The following is a 23105-nucleotide window of genomic DNA, read 5'->3' on the forward strand; positions in this document are numbered from 1 at the left end:
CCACTATCCTATTTTATATTTTATTTATTTTCATCCACTATAATTTCTTAAAACAATTTAATCCGCTTAACTGAGATTTACAAGATGACCATAGCTTGCTTCATACCAACAATCTCCATGGGATTCGACCCTTACTCACGTAAGGTATTACTTGGACGACCCAGTGCACTTGCTGGTTAGTTGCGCGAAGTTGTGAAGTTATGTTTGGACCATGGTATTGTTCACACGTTTTTAGAGCCATTGCCAGGGAATCAATTTCGAACAATAATTTCACATCTAGATCACAATTTCGCACACCAAGCACGCACCCTAGACCCTTTAATGAGGCATCACAGTACACCTCAAAAGGCTCGTTCGGCTCAGGTAACACTAACACAGGTGCAGTGGTCAACTTTTTCTTCAATGCCTGAAAGCTCTCCTCGCACTCAGGAGTCCAAACAAACGGAGTGTCTTTGCGGGTTAACTTTGTCAACGGCAAAGCTAATTGTGAAAAGCCTTTGATGAACCTTCGATAATAACCAGCTAAGCCCAGAAAACTCCTTATCTCAGTTACTACAGTTGGTTGCTTCTAATCTATCACAGCCTCCACCTTAGCTGGATCTACAGCTATCACCTTCTTACTCACCACGTGACCCAAAAACTTCACCTCACTCTTCCAAAAATCACACTTAGACAGTTTCGCATAGAGTTTCTTCTCCTTTAGGATCTACAACATGATCCTCAAGTGTTCCGCATGCTCTTCTTCAGTCTTAGAATAAATTAGTATGTCGTCAATGAAGACAACAATGAATTTATCCAGAAACGGACGGAACACTCTGTTCATATAATCCATGAATACTGCAGGAGCGTTTGTCAACCCAAAAGACATTACAGTGTACTCGTAATGACCATAACGAGTCCTGAAAGCGGTCTTAGGGATATCCTCTCCCCTCACTGATGCCAGGGCATTTTGGCCAGTTTCACTGACCTTTTCTTTATGGTTTTAGGGTAGTTTCATGCACTTTCTTAGGAAATAATTAAGTTTTGGGTAGAATTTCACTTACATCTTGATTCAAGCAAACATTGTGATTTTTATATGAATTCATGAGAATTATGCATAAATTGAATGACAAATTGGATGATGCATATCTCATAATTTGGACTAGAACTTTGATGCACTTTATTGCTTGATTTCAGGACAAAGGAAGCAAGGAAGAACCACGTTAGCAGCCACGTTAGTCTAACTAACGTGACCTCTAACGTGGAATGGGAGCTAGCTTGCAACGTTAATAAGAAAAGTAATCGCCAATAACGTCCTCGAAGCCATCATAGCCCACGTTAAGAGTCACGTTAACTAAGTTAACGTGAACTCTAACGTGGAAGAAGGAAATGAAGCCAACATTAGTGACACTCACCTTTGTCACTAACGTTGGACCAAGCTCATAATGGCCACGTTAAGAGCCACGTTAACTCAGTTAACATGGACTCTAACGTGAGGAAGCAAAAGAATGGCCAACGTTAGTGACACTCACCTTTGTCACTAACGTTGGACTAAGCCACTTTGAGCCACGTTAGTTGCCACGTTAACTTAGTTAACGTGGAAGCTAACGTGGAGGGAGCAAGAATCGCCAACGTTAGTGACACTCACCTTTGTCACTAATGTTGGAATGAGCCACTATGAGCAACGTTAACTCCCACGTTAACTTAGTTAACGTGGAAGCTAACGTGGGTTGAAGAATGATGAGCCAACGTTAGTGACACTCACCTTTGTCACTAACGTTGCAGATGGCTATCACCACCACGTTAGAAGCCACGTTAACCTAGTTAACGTGAACTCTAACGTGGGAAGTGGGGGCATTTCGAAACGTTAGTGACAAAGGTAAGTGTCACTAACGTTTTCGAAGATTTGGCATGCTTACGTTAAAGGTCACGTTAGCCACACTAACGTGAACTCTAACGTAAGGGGAAGGGAGGATTCTCAACGTTATTGGAAAAGGTAAGTCCCAATAACGTGTGCGAAGGACCAAGAGGCAACGTTAGTGGTCACGTTGGTGCCACTAACGTTGAAGTTAACGTGGATCATCCTTGGGTAGGAACGCTAGTGAAAAAGGCGAATGCCACTAACGTTCTCGAACCCACACTTTCACTTAACGTTAACACCACTAACGTCCTAAGCTAAAAGTCCCTGCCTACTTCATACTTTCTCTCTGCAAGTAAAGCTAAGCCCACTGAAGAGGATAACTGCTTCAAACTCAAGATCCAAAGGCCCATATCCAAGATTTGAAGAACCAACTAGAAGATCATAAGAGTAGTATATATAGGGGTAGTTTTGAATCAAAAAGGGGGTTGGAAATTTGAGAGCTACTCTCTGTATAATTTTACTTTCTCTGCACATCTAGTTTACTTTTCATAATGTATTTTCCATCTTTGTTTTCCATTCCCAGAGCTATGAACAACTAAACCCCTTTCATTGGGTTAGGGAGCTCTGTTGTAATTTGATGGATCAATAGTAGTTTTCATTATCCTTCTTCTATCTTTTCTCTTGATTTTACTAGAAAGCTTTCAATCTTCATTCAATTGGGTAATTATCTTGGAAAATAAGCTATTCATACTTGGATCTCTTCGGAACTTTAGAAGAGGAATGAAGAGATCATGCTAGAAATGCTTTCTCATGTTGGACTAAATTGGGGTTTGGATGGATATAGTGACATATAATCCTACCAACACTTTGATTTGGAAATACATGTGGTATAATCAGTGACCATACTTCATCTATTCTCATGAGCAATTGGCCAAAGAATTGGCTATTGATCAAGATTTGAGAGATTGAATTACCAAGAAATTGGAATTCGATCACTTAAGATTGCCAAGGAGATCAATGAATGCATTGATTGAGGAAGAGATGAAAATGAACTTGATCCGGAGAATGCAACATCTCCTAAGCCCAATGAATTCCCCATTTCTGATCTTACCCATTCTCTTTACTTTCTGCTATTTACTTTCATGCTAAACTTCCCTTCCCATTTAAGATTCTGCAATTTACTTTCCGCTATTTACATTCATCTCTTTATTTCCAGCATTTACGTTTCTGCTATTTACTTTCCCGCCATTTAATTTTCTGCAAATCACAAATCCAATTCTGCTTAGTTCAACTAGAACATTCCTCTAATTAAAGTTGCTTGACCAATCAATCCCTGTGGGATTCGACCTCACTCTATTGTAAGTTTTTACTTGATGACAATTCGGTATACTTGCCGAAGGAAAATTGTTGAGAGACAAGTTTCCGTGCATCAAGTTTATGGCACCGTTGCCGGGGATTGATTTTGTATCAACAATGATTAAATTGGAGGATAACTAGATTGAGCATTTTTCTATTGTTTGATTTAAAATTCTGTTTGAGTAATTTACTTTCAGTTTTAGTTATTTTCTCCCATTTCCCCTATTTTTTTAGTTGTTTACAATTCAGTCCACTAACCCACTAACTGTTTGATATATTACATCACTCACACTAACAGCAATTCTAACAGAAACACTTTCTGCATCTATTTCCTTACTTGTGCCTTGTTGGTTGTATGACAGGGAGAAGAAGTGGGGCTTCAACTTCCTTTGATTCTGAACCTGAGAGGACCTTCCTTAGATTAAGGAGGGAAGCAAGAGGAAAGAGAGTAGTTAGTGCTGAGGAAGAGGAGGAGTATTTTGAACCAAACATGGATGAAAATATGGAGAACCATCATGAAGAAGAGCCTCACAACCATGGCAGAGAAGGTCTAGCAAATCATGCTGGGCAGGAGAGAAGAGTTTTAGGCTCTTATATCAACCCAAACTCAGGAAACTGTGGGAGTAGCATTCAAAAGCCAACCATACATGCCAACAACTTTGAACTAAAGCCACAGCTCATCACCCTTGTTCAGAACAACTGTTCATTCGGAGGAGGTGTCCAAGAAGATGCCAACCAACATTTAACCACCTTCCTGAGGATATGTGATACTGTGAAGTCTAACGGTGTTCATCCTGACACCTATAGACTACTTTTATTTCCCTTCTCACTCAAAGACAAGGCATCTACATGGCTGGAGTCCTTCCCGAAGGAGAGCTTAACAACCTTGGAAGATGTGGTGAACAAATTCTTGGCAAGATTCTATCCTCCTCAAAGAATCAACAGGTTGAGAGCTGAGGTTCAAACTTTCAGGCAAAAAGATGGTGAGACTCTATATGAAGCATGGGAGTGGTTTAAGGACCTGACAAGAAGATGCCCGCCAGATATGTTCAATGAATGGGTGCAGCTGCACATTTTCTATGAAGGTCTTTCTTATGAATCGAAGAAGGCAGTAGACCACTCATCCGGGGGATCTTTGAACAAGAAGAAGACCATTGAAGAAGCCATAGATGTCATTGAGACTGTAGCAGAGAATGACTATTTCTATGCTTCTGAAAAAGGCAACACTAGAGGAGTGATGGAGCTAAACAATGTGGATGCACTACTGGCCCAAAACAAGCGTATTACCAAGCAGCTGGCTGACCTCACCAAGAAGATGAAGATGATCCAAGTAGCAACAATCACCACCTCATCAACAACCCAAGAGGTGGTGAATGCAGAGGCAGAAGGTGAGCATGAACAAGCCAACTACATTGGAAACTCACCCAGGCAGACCCATGATCCATACTCCAAGACCTACAACCCTGGTTGGAGGAATCACCCAAACTTTGGGTGGGGAAATCAACAAGATCAAGGCCAAGATCAGAGACGTCACAACCCCAACAACCATGCAGCTCACCAACAGTCCACACAGAGATCATATCAACACCACCCTAACAACACCTCTCCACATCCATACCAAAACCAAAATAACCCAACTCACCCCTCCACTCTCAACTCACCATCATCTAAAGATAAACTCTCTAGAATTGAGACTCTACTTGAAGGCATATGCAAAGAGATTCAAGATAACAAGGTGTTCAAAGAGGAGGTGCGAGCCAGTATTAAGAACCAGGGAGACACCATCAAGAGGCTGGAATTTTAAGTGGGATAATTATCTGAGAAAATTCCCAAACCTACTGATAGCTTCCCAAGTGACACAGAGAAAAATCTGAGAGGTGAAGCAAAGAAAGTCAGATGGGAAGATTGCAAGATGGTTACTATAAGTGATAAGGAGACAGAGGAAGAGCTGAACAACCCATTAGAACAACCTGAAGATACTGCAGCAGGAAAGCAAGGGGAGAATCATCAAGAAACCACAATTACACAGAAGGAGCTGACACAGAAGGAGCTGCTGAGACTCTATGCACCTTTTCCCCAATTACTAAATGGCTGTGTAGAGAAGAGAATATACTCAAGGTTTCTTGACATATTTGCATCTCTCCATGTAAACATACCATTCATCAAGGCCCTCCAACAAATGCCCTCATACATTAAGTATATGAAGGAGCTACTGATCAGGAAAAGCTCACTCAAAGGAGGACAAACAATAGTGATGAATAAGGAGTGCAGTGCTCTCATTCAACCAGAGTTGCCAACAAAGAGGAAGGACCCCGAGAGTTTTCACATCCCCTGTGCCATAGGAGAAACAATGTTTGATAAAGGACTTTGCGATCTGGGAGCAAGCATCAACTTAATGCCTTTATCCCTTATGAAGAAGCTATAGATCAAAGAGATAATACCCACAAATGTAGTTATCAGGCTGGCTGACAAAACTCAAAAATAAGCAGTAGGAGTGGTTGAAAATGTGCTGGTGAAGGTTGGAAAATACTTCCTGCCCACAGACTTTGTCATATTGGACATGGAAGAGAGTCACCTCCACCCAATCATATTGGGAAGACCATTCCTAGCTACAGCCAGAGCACTTATAGATGTGGAGCAAGGGGAGCTAATTTTTAGGATCCATGACGAACACCTCACCTTCGATGTTTTCAAACCCTCACAAGAAACAGATCAAGAGAACAAAGAATCAAGCAAAGATCACAGTGAGATACTGAAGGAAGAAACAAGCAATGAAGCACAACCATCACATCTGGGAATCCCCTTAGTTGATGAACAAGGGAATTAGCAGCTGTCACAGCTCAAGGAAAATCAGGAGGAACCTAAACCACCAGAGTTATATGAGACCAGCAACAAAATCTCCTTGGAAGAGGAGGTCACAAAGAGCAAGGCAACATCAAAAGGAACAAAGAAGAAAGTAACAAGGAGGTGGAGGAACAAGAAGATCCCTACAGAGGACTTCTCTCCAGGGGATAAAGTAATCTCAGCTTACTTCCCAGCCATTCCCCCCGATCTCCCCACCATCCCATCTCAGCTACCTAAAGTCTTTACCATCAACAAAGTTCTCTCCCTAGAACATGTGGAGATCTTTGATGAATCTAATGGAGATAGATTTACTGCAAGGGGGGAGGACTTGAAGCACTACCAACCACCCTGATAAAGGCAGAACGTCAAGCTAGTGACGCTAAAGAAGCGCTTCATGGGAGGCAACCCATGTTTTACATGCTTTTAAAAAAATAGTTAATAATGCAAGGTTCATGAATTTTAAATCAACCTGATATGCACTTGAATGAATCCTTGTGTGCAACATATAGTGAGGAACAAGTTTGGTGTTCAAGGCACACTAAGAGAACATAAATGTAACCCACATCATGTCACTCTTAGGGGCCTTAAACAAATCTTTTACACCACATGGCACCAAACTAAGTTTGGTGTTGCCAATGTTGCATACATGGATGTTGAGTTAGTCAGTTGGTTAGCACTCATGAATAGCACTTAGTTAGTTAAAAACAAAAACTTTAAAAAGTGGTTAGCCTTTTAATTTTGCCGTCACTTACTACAAGTGTGTTTTTAATCACATTTCTTTTATTTTGTAGGAGCATTGATGGGGCAATTGAAGGGTTTGGATAACACAAAAGGAAGATACTACACACGTGTCTTCAAGGGGATTGCATTGGGAATGGTTGCCATGCAACATTGGAAGAAGAACAAGCTTAGAAACTGAACCAACCCCATTATAAAGTTAGTGATCCTTGTGCTTACCCATGCTAAACCCCATCCGTCCATCACACAACCACCCCATCAATCCACACCTTTCATTCACTCATCACTTTCCTATATAAGTGAGTCCTAGTCCGTACTTCCCTTCACATTCCAATTCCCATTCCTCACACTTCACACCTTCGGCATCCAAATCCCTTCATCACACCTTGTCCTAACCAACCAAATTCCTCATCTATCCGTACCTTCCACCATCTTTACACATCAACTCAGACTCATGGCATCATCAAGCTCCAAGAGGCAAAAGAGGAAAGAACCGGTGGAGAGCACCCCTTTCGATGAGAGGAGATTCAAAACTGCGTTTCATGAACTCAAATTTGAATGGACAAAGGCTCAAACATTATATGGGCAACATGGGGGAAAACCCCAAAGTGAAGTATCATCTCAAGTAAGGGAGGAATCGTCGAGCTAGCGACACTAAAAGAGCGCTTTGTTGGGAGGCAACCCAACCTAAGGTAGTTTCTTTTTCATCGTTATTTCAATAAAGATCACAAGTTGTTTCCCCTGTATTACGAGGAGCTAAGTTTGGTGTTCCACACCAAAACAATCCAAGAGTGAAAATGTAATTCTAAGTTTGGTGTTCCACCAAAGATATTACTTAGAATCACACTACACTCCAATGGCAAAATGCTAGCTCCAACCAATCAGGGGAACCACTTAGCAGTAGTTTAGTCCTTAGTTAATAATTGTTTAGTTAATAACAAAATATGAGGCTCTCTGCAAGTCTACAATCTGTCGTACTAGGCAAGGAACTAAGTTTGGTGTTCACACACCAAATTAAGTTCAGAAATTTATAAGCATACATGCAAGCTAACTATTTCTCAAGTGCTTTGGAAACAAGCAACTTCCAATAACTTTGCAGGAACCTTCTGAGGAAATGGTGCACCATCACCCAAAGAAGTGAAGGAGCAAAAACTATGGATGATGACAACAAGGGGACAGCTAGAAACCATCACCCGAAGGTTGTATTGTCACTTAATTCCATATACTTGAAATGCTAAAAATTGGACGTCCCAAGGCGCCCTTGATTAATAGTTACTCATTAGTTTAAATCTTTAGAATTTAATGCTTGTTTTGTTTTTTTGTCATATATGTGCTGGTTTTAATGTCAATGCTGCATCTTCAACTTGTTTACTTGTATGCTTGTCCCTTTTAAGCCAAATAAAAAGAGAATGTTTGTTATAAAAGACCAGAGTGGAATCAATATTGTGGAGTAAGTTCCTAATTTTGTGGTGTGGTAATAGATTAGCTAAGTTGGTTCACCAATAAGGTGGGAAGGCAACTATCTTTCCTGAATTATATGCTTGAAACACACCCCATGAGACTAGCTAAATAACAAGATCCTAATAAGAAAAAGGGGAAAAAAAAAATGAAAGTTGAAAAATAAAAGAAAAAGAGTAAGAAATAAGGCTAGGCACCAAGGGTTTGAATCTTGAGGCAAGTGTCTGTGGTGTTCCTGTGTAAGGGATTTACTTGGATGAATAAGTGATAAACCACTAATTTATGGTTTATATTGTGTTTAATTGTGTGGTTTTATCATGATCCTTACCCACTTATTCATTACATTAGCATGCATTTAGATTTCCTTCCTGAATTTATTACACGTTTGAAAACTGCTTCCTAGAGACTTTAATTATTCAATTTTAATTCTCCTCTATTCCATTCGATGCCGTGATCTTTGTGTTAAGTGTTTCAGAATTTATAGGGCATGAATGAGTTGGAGATTGGAAAGGAAGCTAGCAAAAATGGAAGAAACACAAGAATTTTGAGGAGATAACCAGCGAGAAGTGACGCGGTCGCATGGCTCACGCAACCGCGTGAAGGAGAGCAAATCGCAGCGACGCGGCCGCGCGGATTGGAAAGCCCAAGCGACGTGGTAGCGTGGACGACGCGAACGCGTGGCAAGGAAAAACGTGAATGACGCGTCCGCATGGATGACGCAATCGCGTGACATGTGCGATCTGCATAATCTGCAGAATTCCTTGGGGCGATTTTGGACCCTATTTTGGCCCAGTTTTCGACCCGAAACAGTAGACTAGAGTCACAGAACATGTAGAAACAAATAACACATTCATTCGGAGACAGTTTGAGATCTAGTTTTACTCTCTTAGGTTTTTCTATCTAGGTTTTAGAAATTTAATTTTCAATTGATCTTAGCATTGGAACATTGAGAAGAGTTACTTCCTTATCAAGACTTCGTCATTCTAGTTCGTTTTCTCAACTTGGTTTTATTCTTCCATGTTCTTTGCTTTGTTCAATTTTGTCATTCAGATACTTTTATGATTATTTAATGCAAGGATTATTTCTTTTTAATTAAATTTCAATTCCAATAATCATGTCTTCTTTTAATCCCCTTTCATGTGTTATGGATTTATTATTTACAATGCGTGAGTAGTTTATTTACTTGATGGGGAGTTGATTAGAAAGGAACTCTTGAGTTGGAAGGATTGAAAGAAAATTTATAATTGGGTTAATTGTTGGATTGTTATCCTGTCACCAACGCCAATCCCTTTGAACTAAGTGGGTTGCAACTTGTGAACAGATCTAGCATTCAAACTTGTTTGACTTTCCCTTACATAGTAAAGGATAACCAAACAGAGCAACCATTAATTATAAATCAATCTTAAAATCATTCCATCCATAATAGAGATTCTAACTAAACAACTCCCAATCAAGACTTTTATTCATATTAATTAAATTTCCTTAATTTACATTCCAATTTACTTAACTCAACTTCTTGGAACATCTGATTAATAAAATAGCACACTTTTCTGCAACTCGTTGGGAGACGACCTGGGACTTAAAACTACCAGTAATTTTTAATTTAATTCTCTATGACATATTTCTAAATTGATAGGCAGATTTTCGGTGAGTTAAGAACTATACTTGCAATGTAACCATTTTAATAATTTTTAATTCACCAGTTTCTGCGTCTCATCAATTTTTGGCGCCGTTGCCGGGGAGTTGCAATAGAGTGCTAATTTTATTAATTAGAATTTATTTATTTACATTTTATTTTATTTTGCTACTATGAGCTGCATGTTTCTTCCGTCAAATGACGCGTTTACTTCCTGATCCACGCTTGCTAATATTCGATCCTGTAATTGAAAGGACAATTTCACGAATAAGGCGAGAACAGCGTCGGTTAACCCGCTCTGAGGGCGGATCTGAAAGTGAATCTGAGGAAGAAACCAGCCCCCGTTCTACTGATTCAGTTGTTTTACGCGCAGAAAACATGGCAGCTAGGAGAGTTACCATCCAGGAGGAAGGGGCCCCTGACTTTACAATGCAACCGTTTCAAGCGCATCATCCGGCGGTAGCTATAGATTTTGAAATAAAGCCCGCACTGCTAAATTTGATGCCCAAGTTTCATGGCCTACCTGCTCAAGAGCCTATCAAGCACTTGAGAGATTTCCAGGCAGCCTGTTCTACTGTCAGGCGTGATGGCACTGATGAAACTTTAATTCTGCTGAAAGCTTTTCCGTTTTCTCTTGAGGGAAAAGCAAGAGAGTTGTGATGACAAGTCATCTTAGCCTAGTTTCACTATCCTTTTTCTTTTATTTTCAATTGATTTAATCAACCATAGATGAATTAATGCAATTTCATGAGGTTTTATGCTATAATTGTCACATATTATGAAAGAATGAATATCTCATGATTTTGAGCATAGCTTTGATGTGTTTGGTTGATTAATGATAGGTGAAGAAAGCTTGGAGAAAGGTTGAAGCAAGAAGGAATGGCTAGGAGGAAGAGAGGACAAAAAGTTTGAGCAAAAGTTTGCCTCAAACTTTAGCTCAAACTTTTGGAATAAGTGAAAACGAACCAGGGAGCAAAAAGCTTGACCAAAAGTTTGTTATCAAAAGTATTGTGGAGATTCTCAAAAATTTATTGATCCAAGAAGCAGCAAACAAAACAAAAGAAAATAAAGAAAATACAAAAACAAAAAGAACATGGCCCAAGGCTCTGAGCATCAATTACTAGGCAGAAAAGAAAGAAGAAATAAAAACTCAAAGAGTTGTTATCCTAGTAAATGCTTGTGGTCGAATTGTGTCAAAGAAAGAGGCTTGAGCAAGTAAATCCTTAGGGGTGCTTTAACACCTAATACCTTAAAACCAACTGGTTTAGGAGTATTGATTGAAAGCTTATCTAAAGAGCCGCTTTGAGACATGACACTTAGAGTCAAGGCCAAAGCAAAGAAACTATAAGCTGCTTCAAGGTGATTACATATAAAGAGATCTCCATGATACCATTTGGATGAAAATCCTAAGACCTAAGACTCCCAAGATGTAGGGACTAGTAAACACTGAAGCCCTTGCATGAGCATATGATTTAAAGTTCACCCCACTGTCACTTAATCACTTCACTCATAGGACTTTACAAGTTATTCTTCAATCCGTCTTAATTGAAAGAACCTTTGAGCATAAGTCCTTTCTTGCTTGGGGACAAGCAAGCTTTAAGTTTGGTGTTGTGATGACAAGTCATCTTAGCCTAGTTTCACTAGCCTTTTTCTTTTATTTTCAATTGATTTATGCACTTTCTTGAGCCACAAGCAAGCCAAATGGGTAGATTTTCATGTTTCCTTTGATTTAATCAACCATAGATGAATTAATGCAATTTCATGAGGTTTTATGCTATAATCGTCACATATTATGAAAGAATGAATATCTCATGATTTTGAGCATAGCTTTGATGTGTTTGGTTGATTAATGATAAGTGAAGAAAGCTTGGAGAAAGGTTGAAGCAAGAAGGAATGGCTAGGAGGAAGAGAGGACAAAAAGTTTGAGCAAAAGTTTGCCTCAAACTTTAGCTCAAACTTTTGGAATAAGTGAAAACGAACCAGGGAGCAAAAAGCTTGACCAAAAGTTTGCCTCAAACTTTTGGGCAAAAAGCTTGAGCAAAAGTTTGCCTCAAACTTTTTGGCAAACTTTTGGCATCACAAAGCAACACCCTGGAGAGCAAAAGTTTGCGCCAACGTTTGCCTCAAACTTTTTGGCAAACGTTGGCGCCATGAACAACACACCCTGGAGAGCAAAAGCTTGCGCCAACGTTTGCCTCAAACTTTTTGGCAAACGTTGGCGCCATGAGTGTGCAAGGGGGAGCCAACGTTTGAGCAAAAGTTTGACCCCAAACTTTGGCTCAAACGTTGGTAGCAGCAAGGATGGGGTGGCTGATATGAAAAGTTTGAGTAAAAGTTTGCCTCAAACTTTTACTCAAACTTTTACTCAAGCTTACATGATTCCAAACCCGGTTCACTTCGGTTCTTCTCCAAACTCCAAGAGCAATCAACCAAGGCCTCTATCAACCCAATTCTATCAAGAGCAAAGGCCCAATTGAAGGCTTGAAGACCATTTGAAGAAAGTGTATAAATATCATAGGATTTAAGTTTTTGGGGAGCTTTTCCTTTAGTTTGGATAGAGAGTTTTCGGAAAGCTTTTGGTGTTGAGTGAATTTTAATTTCCAAGTCTCGGGAAAGGAGAATTGAATTCCCTTCCTCTTAGTTTTCTTGCTTTCAATTTCAATTACAATTGTCTTGGATCTTGGGTTGGAGAATTGAAGGAATTCTGTTTCAATCTCATCCTGAGACTTCTTTGTTTCTTTACTGCACAATTGAATTTAAATTTCTGTTAATTGCTTCTTCATCTACTTTCTCTGCAATTTACATTTCTTGCGTTCTAAGTTTCTGCCATTTAATTTCTTGTTCTTTAAGATTCAGCACTTTAAATTTCAGTTCTCTTTAAATTCAATGCAATTTACCCATTCCCTTTACTTTCCATGCAATCTAAATTCTGAAAATCACAAATCACTCAACCAAATCTTGATTCTCTTGACTAAATCAACCACTAAACTAAAATTGCTCAATCCTTCAATCCCTGTGGGATCGACCTCACTCACGTGAGTTTTATTACTTGATGCGACCCGGTCCACTTGCCGGTGAGTTTTGTGTCGGATCGTTTTCCGCACATCAAGTGGTAGTACACTCAACCTCTAGCAAATGTATCCAACTGGGATACACTCAGAAAGGAGTTTCTGGAGAAATTCTTTCCATCTGAAGTCACTAATAAGCTAAGGAAGGATATCTCCATAATTGTTCAGGATGACAATGAGACTCTCTTTGAATACTGGGAGCGCTTCAATAATCTTCTGGAAGCATGCCCCCACCACATGATTGACAAGATCGTGCTACTCAGCTATATTACACAGGGTATGAGGCCCCAAGATAAGACCATACTGGAAAGTGCCAGCAATGGGTCTATGAAGAAGTACTAGACCACTGATGAAGCTTGGCAATTGATCAGTGATTTAGCTGAATCCACTAGGAACCACAGACAAAAGCAAGGCCATTCAAAAACTGTTGCAGAAGTATCTTCTAGCAGAGAGACTACTGCTCTAACTCAAAGCATCTGTGAAATGACCAACTTGCTGAAGCAAATGTAGTTGAATCAACAAGCTCAGCAAGTTCAACCTCCACCACAGCAAAACCAACAACTAGTCCCACAAAGAATTTGCGAAATCTGTGCTGATTATAGCCATTACACTGATGAATGCCCACAGCTCCAACATGAAGACAACATGGTGGCATCCACTCACAACTTCTATGACCACCCCAACCAAGGGTACAATCAAAGTGGAAATAATAACCATGGATGGCAGGACAATTCTAACCAGAATTGGAGGGACAACAATAACAGAGGAGGCAGAGATAATCAGGGAAATCAGAGGTGGAACAATAATAACAATAGGCAGCAAAATCAACCTTACAGAGCACCTCACCTGAGGCAGAACCAAGGACCACAAAATAATCAGCAGTAGACCTCTCAATTTACTCATTCTTCGTTATCTTCTAATGAAGATCTACTACAATCTTTTGAGAAAAGACAATAGACCATGGAGACCAACATCATGAATAGTATTAATGCCAGTCTGAATGGTCTCACCTCTACTATGCAAGCTTTTATGACACAGTTTGTACCAGCACAAAATTCCAATAACCAACCTTCAAGCACCACTGGAATCCCCTCTCAACCATTACCCAACCCAAAGGGAGGCATTAATGCCATCACCCTGAGGTCCGAAACCACACTGCAGGAGAGGAATCAGGAGGAACCAAGCTCACCAGAATATGCCTCAGCTGAAGAGGTGGTAGAAATCGAAGATGTTGAAGAGGAAGAGGATATGCAGGACGTAGCTGAAGAAGAGATAGCTCAACCACAGGAGGAAACACCAAAAAGCGCAGGCACCACAGAAAACACCACTCCCATTCCATTTCCACAAGTTGCAAGGAAGCCCAGGAAGCAGCTGGAACCCGATCCTAAAATGGTAGAGATATTCAAAAAGGTTAAGGTAACTGTTCCCCTTTTTGATGTTATTCAGCAGGTACTTAAATATGCAAAGTTTCTAAAAGACTTATGTATCCATAAAGACAAAATTAATGAATTAGAAACTATTCCTTTAGGTAGTTCTATATCTGCTTTAATGGGAGGATTACCTGAAAAATGTAGTGATCCAGGTCCTTGCATAGTTAGTTGTACTATTGGTGGTGTAGTAATTTATGATTGCATGTGTGATTTAGGAGCATGTGTCAGTATAATGCCTTTGTCTATATATGATGTTTTGAGGCTCCCTCCCTTAAAAAGGTCGGCAGCTCATTTTGTGTTAGCAGATAAAAGCATTATTACAGTGGCTGGAGTTGCTGAAGATGTTTTGGTGAACATTAAAGGGCTCACATTTCCCACTGATTTTTATATCTTGGAGATGCCCCACAATGATTCAGATAAGCCATCATCAATCCAACTTGGAAGACCATTCCTGAAGACATCAAAATTCAAATTGGATGCTTTTTCAGGAACATACTCCTTTGAAATAGATGGCCGCATAGTAATCTTCAATCTGAATGGAGTCATTAACAACCCCCCAGAAGATCGTTCCATCTTCCAGTGTGATGTCATAGACGAAAGTGTGGCTGAAATTCAAAAGGAAGAGTTCGAAGAGTGGCACACTGGACAAGGTCCAAGTGTGGGGACCCTCTTAACTGACAATGGAGGCACTTCGCCATTTTCACAAGCCCCAGATAATCCAGAGCCCGCCCATGATCAAAAGTTAGAATTGAAACCTCTCCCTCCACATCTCAAATATGCTTATCTTGAGGATGAGCAGAAGCTTCCGATTATTATTGCAAGGGAACTGACTTCTCAACAAGAAGAGCAGTTACTGGATGTACTGAGGAAGCATAAGAAGGCAATTGGGTAGAATTTGGCAGACATAGTGGGAATCAACCCTCAAGTATGTGAGCACAGAATATTTTTAGAAGAGGGAGCAAGACCTATCCGTCAACCCCAAAGAAGATTGAATCCCACCATCTTGGAAGTTGTCAAAAAGGAAGTGACCAGACTATTGGAAGCAGGTATCATATATCCCATCTCAGACAGTGAATGGGTAAGCCCAGTACAAGTGGTGCCCAAGAAGTCTGGAGTCACTACAGTGAAGAGTGAGCATGGAGAGCTCATAGCAACTAGAGTTCAAAATGCTTGGAGAGTCTGCATTGATTACAGGCGTCTCAACCAAGCTACCCGTAAGGATCACTACCCACTTCCATTCATTGATCAAATGCTGGATCGCCTGTCAGGTAAATCATATTATTGCTTTTTAGATGGTTACACAGGTTATTTCCAGATTCGTATAGCTCCTGAGGATCAGGAAAAGACTACTTTTACGTGTCCTTTTGAGACTTATGCTTATAAGAGAATGCCCTTTGGCTTGTGTAATGCACCAGCTACTTTCCAAAGGTGCATGATGAGTCTTTTCTCTGATCTTATTGAGGACTGTATGGAAGTTTTTATAGACGATTTTAGCATTTATGGTGATTCTTTTAGCCTTTGCTTAGATGGATTATCTAGAGTATTAGATAGATGTGTTAATACAAACCTTGTATTGAATTTCGAAAAATGCCACTTTATGGTAAAACAACGGATTGTATTAGGACATGTGGTATCTAATAATGGCATTTCTGTAGACCCAGCAAACGTGAATGTTATTTCTAGTTTACCTTACCCCTCTTCTGTGAGGGAAGTCCGTTCGTCCCTTGGCCATGCAGGTTTCTACAGGAGATTTATTAAGGACTTTAGTAACGTGGCACTTCTTTTATCCAGATTACTGCAGAAGGATATCGAGTTCGAGTTCAGTGAGGATTGCAAACAAGCGTTTGATAAGCTGAAGACTGCTCTAACACAAGCCCCAATTGTGAGAGGACCAGACTGGAGCCAGCCATTTAAAATCACGTGCGATGCTTCCAACCATGCAGTAGGAGTAGCGCTGGCTCAGCGTGAAGGTAAGGATCCTTTTGTTATTGCCTATGCGTCTAAGACTTTAGACACTGCCCAGTCCAATTATACTACTACTGAGAAAGAGCTTCTTGCTATTGTTTTTGCTCTGGATAAATTCCGGGCTTATTTACTTGGTACTAGAGTAGTAGTGTATTCCTACCATACAGCTCTAAAGTATCTATTAGCTAAAAAGAAATCCAAACCAAGACTTATATGTTGGATACTGATGTTACAAGAATTTGATTTAGAAATAAAGGATAGGAGTGGTAATCAAAATTTAGTAGCAGACCACTTGAGTCGCCTTGAACATATTAAGGATGATTCTACTCCTATAGATGATAATTTTCCTTTTGACAACCTGCAAGCAGTATCTGAGGTAGCCCCTTGGTATGCACCTGTTGCTAATTATTTAGTTACAAGCCGAGGTGTCAAACAGAGAAATTAAGCGTATCTTACAAAAGATAGTAAAGCCTCATAGAAAAAACTAGAGCACCAGGCTACAAGATGCACTGTGGGCATATAGAACAGCATACAAGACACCCATTGGGATGAGTCCCTTCCGCTTGGTTTATGGAAAAGCTTGTCATCTCCCAGTTGAAATAGAACACAGAGCCTTCTGGGCAGTTAAGGAGTGCAACATGGGAATTGAGAATGCCAGAGCTGAAAGGAAGTTGCAACTGCAGGAACTGGAGAACCTTCGCCTAGAAGCTTATGAGAATTCCAGAATTTACAAGGAAAAGATGAAAGCTGTGCATGATCAAAACATCAAGAAGAAAGAGTTTCAACCTGGAGATTTTGTCCTCCTTTACAAATCTCGACTAAGGCTCATGCCCGGTAAGTTGAGATCCAAAATGGAAAGGTCCATATAGAGTAGAGAAGGCTGAACCATACGGAGTCTATCACCTAAGCATCCTTCAAGCTCTGAACTTATTAAGGCTAATGGACAACGCCTGAAGCTGTACCATGGTGAGAAGGTGCAAAAAAATAAGGAGCTTGAGATCTTCCGCTTGGAAGATCCCCACATAGCAGCAGATTGAGCTAGTGGAGCGTCCAACTTACGGACGTTAAAGCAAAGTGCTTGGTGGGAGACAACCCACCGCGGTATGATCGTTCTTTTCTTCACTTTTAGTTTTTTTCTTCCTTAATAACTCTTCTCTTTATTAGTGCTTTCGTGCTCTTTCATTTACATGTCATTATATTTCCTTACAAAAAAAAAAGAAGGGATTTTTTGCCACGCGACGCAATCGCACCAGTGACGCGTCCGCGTCGCAAAGGGGGTGGAGAAAACATATAAATGAACAGAGAGTCTGGCTGGAGCACGGCTGGAGGCGTGCCAATGGCACAAACCGACCCACGCGACCGCGTCCCTGACGCGTTCACGTCGCATGGGAATCATGGCCTCCCCCGCAACTGCGTGCCACACGCGACCGCGTGCCCTGAGTTTTCGACGTAAAAGGGGTGCACAGTAACATTCTGTGCGAGAGTGATGCTGGATTGGTGCTGGAAGCACAATCCTTGTCACATGACCGCGTCGCCGACGCGGCCGCGTCACCCATTTTATAACGCACACTCACGCGATCGCGTGACCCACGCGATCGCGTCACCCCAGTTTGGCAATTAAATTAAAATGAACAGAGAGTTGTGCTGGAGCGAGGCTGCACTCGCGCCAGCAGCGTAACACGGGTCACGCGACCGCGTGACCGACGCGATCGCGTCCTTTTACCTTCGCGCACCCACGTGGCCGCGTCGCATGCGCCGCACAGCTCAACCTAAATTGCCAAATTATCTTATCTTTCTCTCTTCTAAATCCTAATTTTCCTTTTCCCTCCTTCTTTCTTCCCTCCTCCTTCCTCTTTCTATCTCACCTTTCACTCTCTATCCCTCTCACCACCATTAACAAGATTTTACCTTCTTCTTCCTTCTTCAGTTTTCTATCATTCTTATTATATTATGTATATATATTATTATTTTCTTTTTCTTTTCTTTCTCTTTTCAATTTTTTTTATTTTTCTTCTTCTTCTTTTCTTTTCTTTACATGGTGTTAGAAACCTTTTGAGTCATCATCCCTCATTATATGCTTGTGGAGTATTGCAAATTATTTGACAATTATTTTTAAGGAATTGCTTGCATGTTCATCTTCATATTTTCTATACCCTATTCACCATGCATGCTATGTGTTTGTAAAAATGCTCATATGGCATTATGCACTTCTCTATGTCGTTACACTTTTCAATGCTTGCTTTTCACAACTTTCCCTTATTATTTTATTAATTGAATTTAATTGTCAATACAAACGTGATGGTTTGTTACAAAGTATTTCTTGGTCTATGCTACTCATGCCCTTTGCCAGCATGCCAATAAACACCTTGCATTCAATTGTCTTTATATGCACTAGCTATTTTCCATAGTTGGCTTCTCACACGTACTCGCGAGCATGTGATAATGTAAGAATATCTTAATGTGCATCCATCACCCCCTTTTCCATTTTCCTTCCTTGCTGTATATCTCTTTGAATTTAATTTACTTTCTCTTCCCTTCTTTTAGGATGGCCACCAAGAAAGGAAAGGAGAAAGCAACTTCCAGACCACCAGCAAGAAGAGAAACTAAAAGAGCATTAGTGGCAGAGCCTTCTTCCACCGCAGTCAAGCCCTTAACAAAAAGAATTAAGAGGATAATAAAGGTTGACGAAAAGGAGAAAGCCTTTCCAGCAAAGGACACTGCGCGATTTCCCAATCGCTACTGTGAGCAGATGTTCCCTATCCTGGCAGAAAGGAATTATAACAATGAATACCTTCTTATCCTCCCGTCCAATATTGCTACCTTTGTTGAGCCGCAAATTGAGCGAAGACAATGGGGTTTCCTATGGAGACAGCCGAGGCAGGTCAATCTTTCTTGGGTAGTTGAGTTCTACTCCAACTTCTACATGCCGACCTTGCAGTCTGTTTATGTCCGGCAGAAGCAAGTCCCCATCACAGAAGAGGCCATTCAGCAAGCTCTGAGTCTTCCCCCTATTCTAGAAGGAATGGACGCCTTCCAAGAAGCCACACTTAAGCGCCAGAGGTACCAATTTGATTGGGACTCCGTTCTCGAAGTCATCGCATTACCTGGCAGCCGTTGGATCTACGGATACCACCGTACCCGCCCTAAGGGAATCTTGGCTTCAGCACTTACCTTGGAGGCTCGCGTATGGGCACAGATCATGTCCCATTACGTCTTTCCGAGCACTCATGAGTCCTCCTTCACTGCAGACATGGCTGTTCTACTATGGTGCATCCTTACAGTCCAACCTCTGAATCTCGCAAGACATATCCGAAATGCTATGGAACACGTACAAATTATGGGTAACTTACCTTTCCCTGCCTTGGTCTCAGATCTTGTCTCAGCAGCCGGAGTCTCCTACAGAGCTGGGGACACCAAAGCCATGCTTCCACGGGATGATCAGTATGTCCCTAACAGGAAATACCTCAGACTCTCAGCAGCCACTACAAGCCTTCCTACTGCTCCAGTTGAAGATAATCCTTCTTCAACACCACAAGCATCTACAACTGAGAAATTGCTCCAGCAGATAATCGAACGGTTGGATCNNNGTGAACTTTAAAGATTACATTAAGTGTGTAAGAGTTATGTTAGAGCTTGGGTTAATTAAAGATTCAATTTATTAGCTCACTTGACCAAATATACACCCCTACCTATACCTTAGCCCCATAACAACCTTGAAAAGACCTCGTGATGTTTGCATTGATGTATTAACTGTTGTTGATTGGTTAGGAGAAGAACAAAATTAAGAAAGCATGATTAGAGAAGGATAGAGTGATCACCCTATACACTAGAGATTAGAGCGTACATACATTATCAGTGAGGGTTCAATACTTAAATTTTCATGTTCCCTGCTTTCATGAGCTATCTTCTTGCGCTTTTATCCATTTTATTGTATAATGATAGAATTAGTGGAATTTGATTTGTAATTGTTTTGAAGAGCTTATTTACTTTTGATCAAGTAGGCAAGAACCATATAGTTGCATTTATTTATATGTATATAGGTTTGCATTACATTTCATGAGTTTCTACATGTTCATACTTATTTCCTTATCTCCTTCAATTAAGCATGAGGACATGCTAATGTTTAAGTGTGGGGAGGTTGATAAACCACTATTTTATGGTTTATATTGTGTTTTTAATTGTGTGGTTTTATCATGATCCTTACCCACTTATTCATTAAATTAGCATGCATTTAGATTTCCTTCATGAATTTATTACACGTTTGAAAACTGCTTCCTAGAGACTTTAATTATTCAATTTTAATTCTCCTCTATTCCATTCGATGTCGTGATCTCTGTGTTAAGTGTTTCAGACTTTATAGGGCATGAATGAGTTGGAGATTGAAAAGGAAGCTAGCAAAAATGGAAGAAACACAAGAATTTTGAGGAGATAACCAGCGAGAAGTGACGCGGTCGCATGGCTCACGCGACCACGTGAAGGAGAGCAACTCGCAGCGACGCGGCCGCATGGCTCACGCGGCCGCGCGGATTCGAAAGCCCAAGCGACGCGGTAGCGTGGACGACGCGAACGCGTGGCGAGGAAAAACGCAAATGATGCGTCTGCATGGATGACGCGATCGCGTGACATGTGCGATCTGCATAATCTGCAGAATTTGTTAGGGGCGATTTTGGACCCTATTTCGGCCCAGTTTTTGGCCCGGAACAGCAGACTAGAGTCAGAGAACATGCAGAAACAAATAACACATTCATTCGAAGACAGTTTGAGATCTAGTTTTACTTTCTAGGTTTTAGAAATTTAATTTTCAATTGATCTTAGCATTGGAACATTGAGAAGAGTTACTTCCTTATCAAGACTTCGTCATTCTAGTTTGTTTTCTCAACTTGGTTTTATTCTTCCATGTTCTTTGCTTTGTTCAATTTTGTCATTCAGATACTTTTATGATTATTTAATGCAAGGATTATTTCTTTTTATTTCAATTTCAATTCCAATAATCATGTCTTCTTTTAATCCCCTTTCATGTGTTATGGATTTATTATTTACAATGCATGAGTAGTTTCTTTACTTGATGGGGAGTTAATTAAAAAGGAACTCTTGAGTTGGAAGGATTGAAAGAAAATTTGTAATTGGGTTAATTGTTGGATTGTTATCCTGTCACCAACGCCAATCCCTTTGAACTAAGTGGGTTGCAACTTGTGAACAGATCTAGCATTCCAACTTGTTTGAATTTCCCTTACATAGTAAAGGATAACCAAACAGAGCAACCATTAATTATAAATCAATCTTAAAATCTTTCCATCCATAATAGAAATTCCAACTAATCAACTCCCAATCAAGACTTTTATTCATATTAATTAAATTTCCTTAATTTACATTCCAATTTACTTAACTCAACTTCTTGGAATATCTGATTAATAAAATAGCACACTTTTCTGCAACTCATTGGGAAACGACCTGGGACTTAAAACTCCTAGTAATTTTTAATTTAATTTTCTGTGACATATTTCTAAATTGATAGGCAGATTTTCGGTGAGTTAAGAACTATACTTGCAACGTAACCATTTTAATAATTTTTAATTCACCAGTTTCTGTGTCTCATCAATAAGCTCTTAGGGGTGCCTTATCACTTGGTAACTTGGGTTAACTTACCCGGGATTATCAGCTGAAAGTCCACTATCAAGAGTAACCCTTGCTACAGAACACTTAGTAACCCAAAGAGGTGCTGGACACCAAGGTCTCAAGAAATAAAATAAACAAATCATGTGCTTGTGGTGTGTATGTATGGGGGAAAGAGACTTGAGGGAGTAAGTCCTTAGGGGTGTCTTAACACCTAGCACCTTGAACCAACTGGTTCGGGAGTGTTGGCTGAAAGCTTATCTTAAAGAGTCGCCCCCTCACAGAGCACTCAGCCTAAGAGCACAATCAAACCCTGAAAACTACAAAAGGATCAATGAATAAAAGTCTCATAGGGTGCAATCAAGTGAGTATTCAAGACATGATAAAGGTCTGAAAGCCAGTGAAGGAATGAACCTAAGTTGCTATACATGAAACCACCATAAAACCAAGGACATGACTTCCACAATAGTGACTCATATCTCTTAGCATTTCATTCATCATTCTCTTGTTCCAGTACTTGCTTAGGGACAAGCAAGCTTTAAGTTTGGTGTTGTGATGCCAGGGCATTTTGGCCAATTTCACTGACCTTTTCTTTATGGTTTTAGGGTAGTTTCATGCACTTTCTTAGGAAATAAGCAAGTTTTGGGTAGAATTTCACTTACATCTTGATTCAAGCAAACATTGTGATTTTTATATGAATTCATGAGAATTATGCATAAATTGAATGACAAATTGGATGATGCATATCTCATAACTTGGACTAGAACTTTGATGCACTTTATTGCTTGATTTCAGGACAAAGGAAGCAAGGAAGAACAACGTTAGCAGCCACGTTAGTCTAACTAACGTGACCTCTAACGTGGAATGGGAGCTAGCTTGCAACGTTAATGAGAAAAGTAATCGTCAATAACGTCCTCGAGGCCATCATAGCCCATGTTAAGAGTCACGTTAACTAAGTTAACGTGAACTTTAACGTGGAAGAAGCAAATGAAGCCAACGTTAGTGACACTCACCTTTGTCACTAACGTTGGACCAAGCTCATAATGGCCACGTTAAGAGCCACGTTAACTCAGTTAACGTGGACTCTAACGTGGGGAAGCAAAAGAATGGCCAACGTTAGTGACACTCACCTTTGTCACTAACGTTGGACTAAGCCA

This window comes from Arachis ipaensis, chromosome B06 (genome assembly GCF_000816755.2).
Source record: "Arachis ipaensis cultivar K30076 chromosome B06, Araip1.1, whole genome shotgun sequence".
Lineage (NCBI taxonomy): Eukaryota > Viridiplantae > Streptophyta > Magnoliopsida > Fabales > Fabaceae > Arachis > Arachis ipaensis.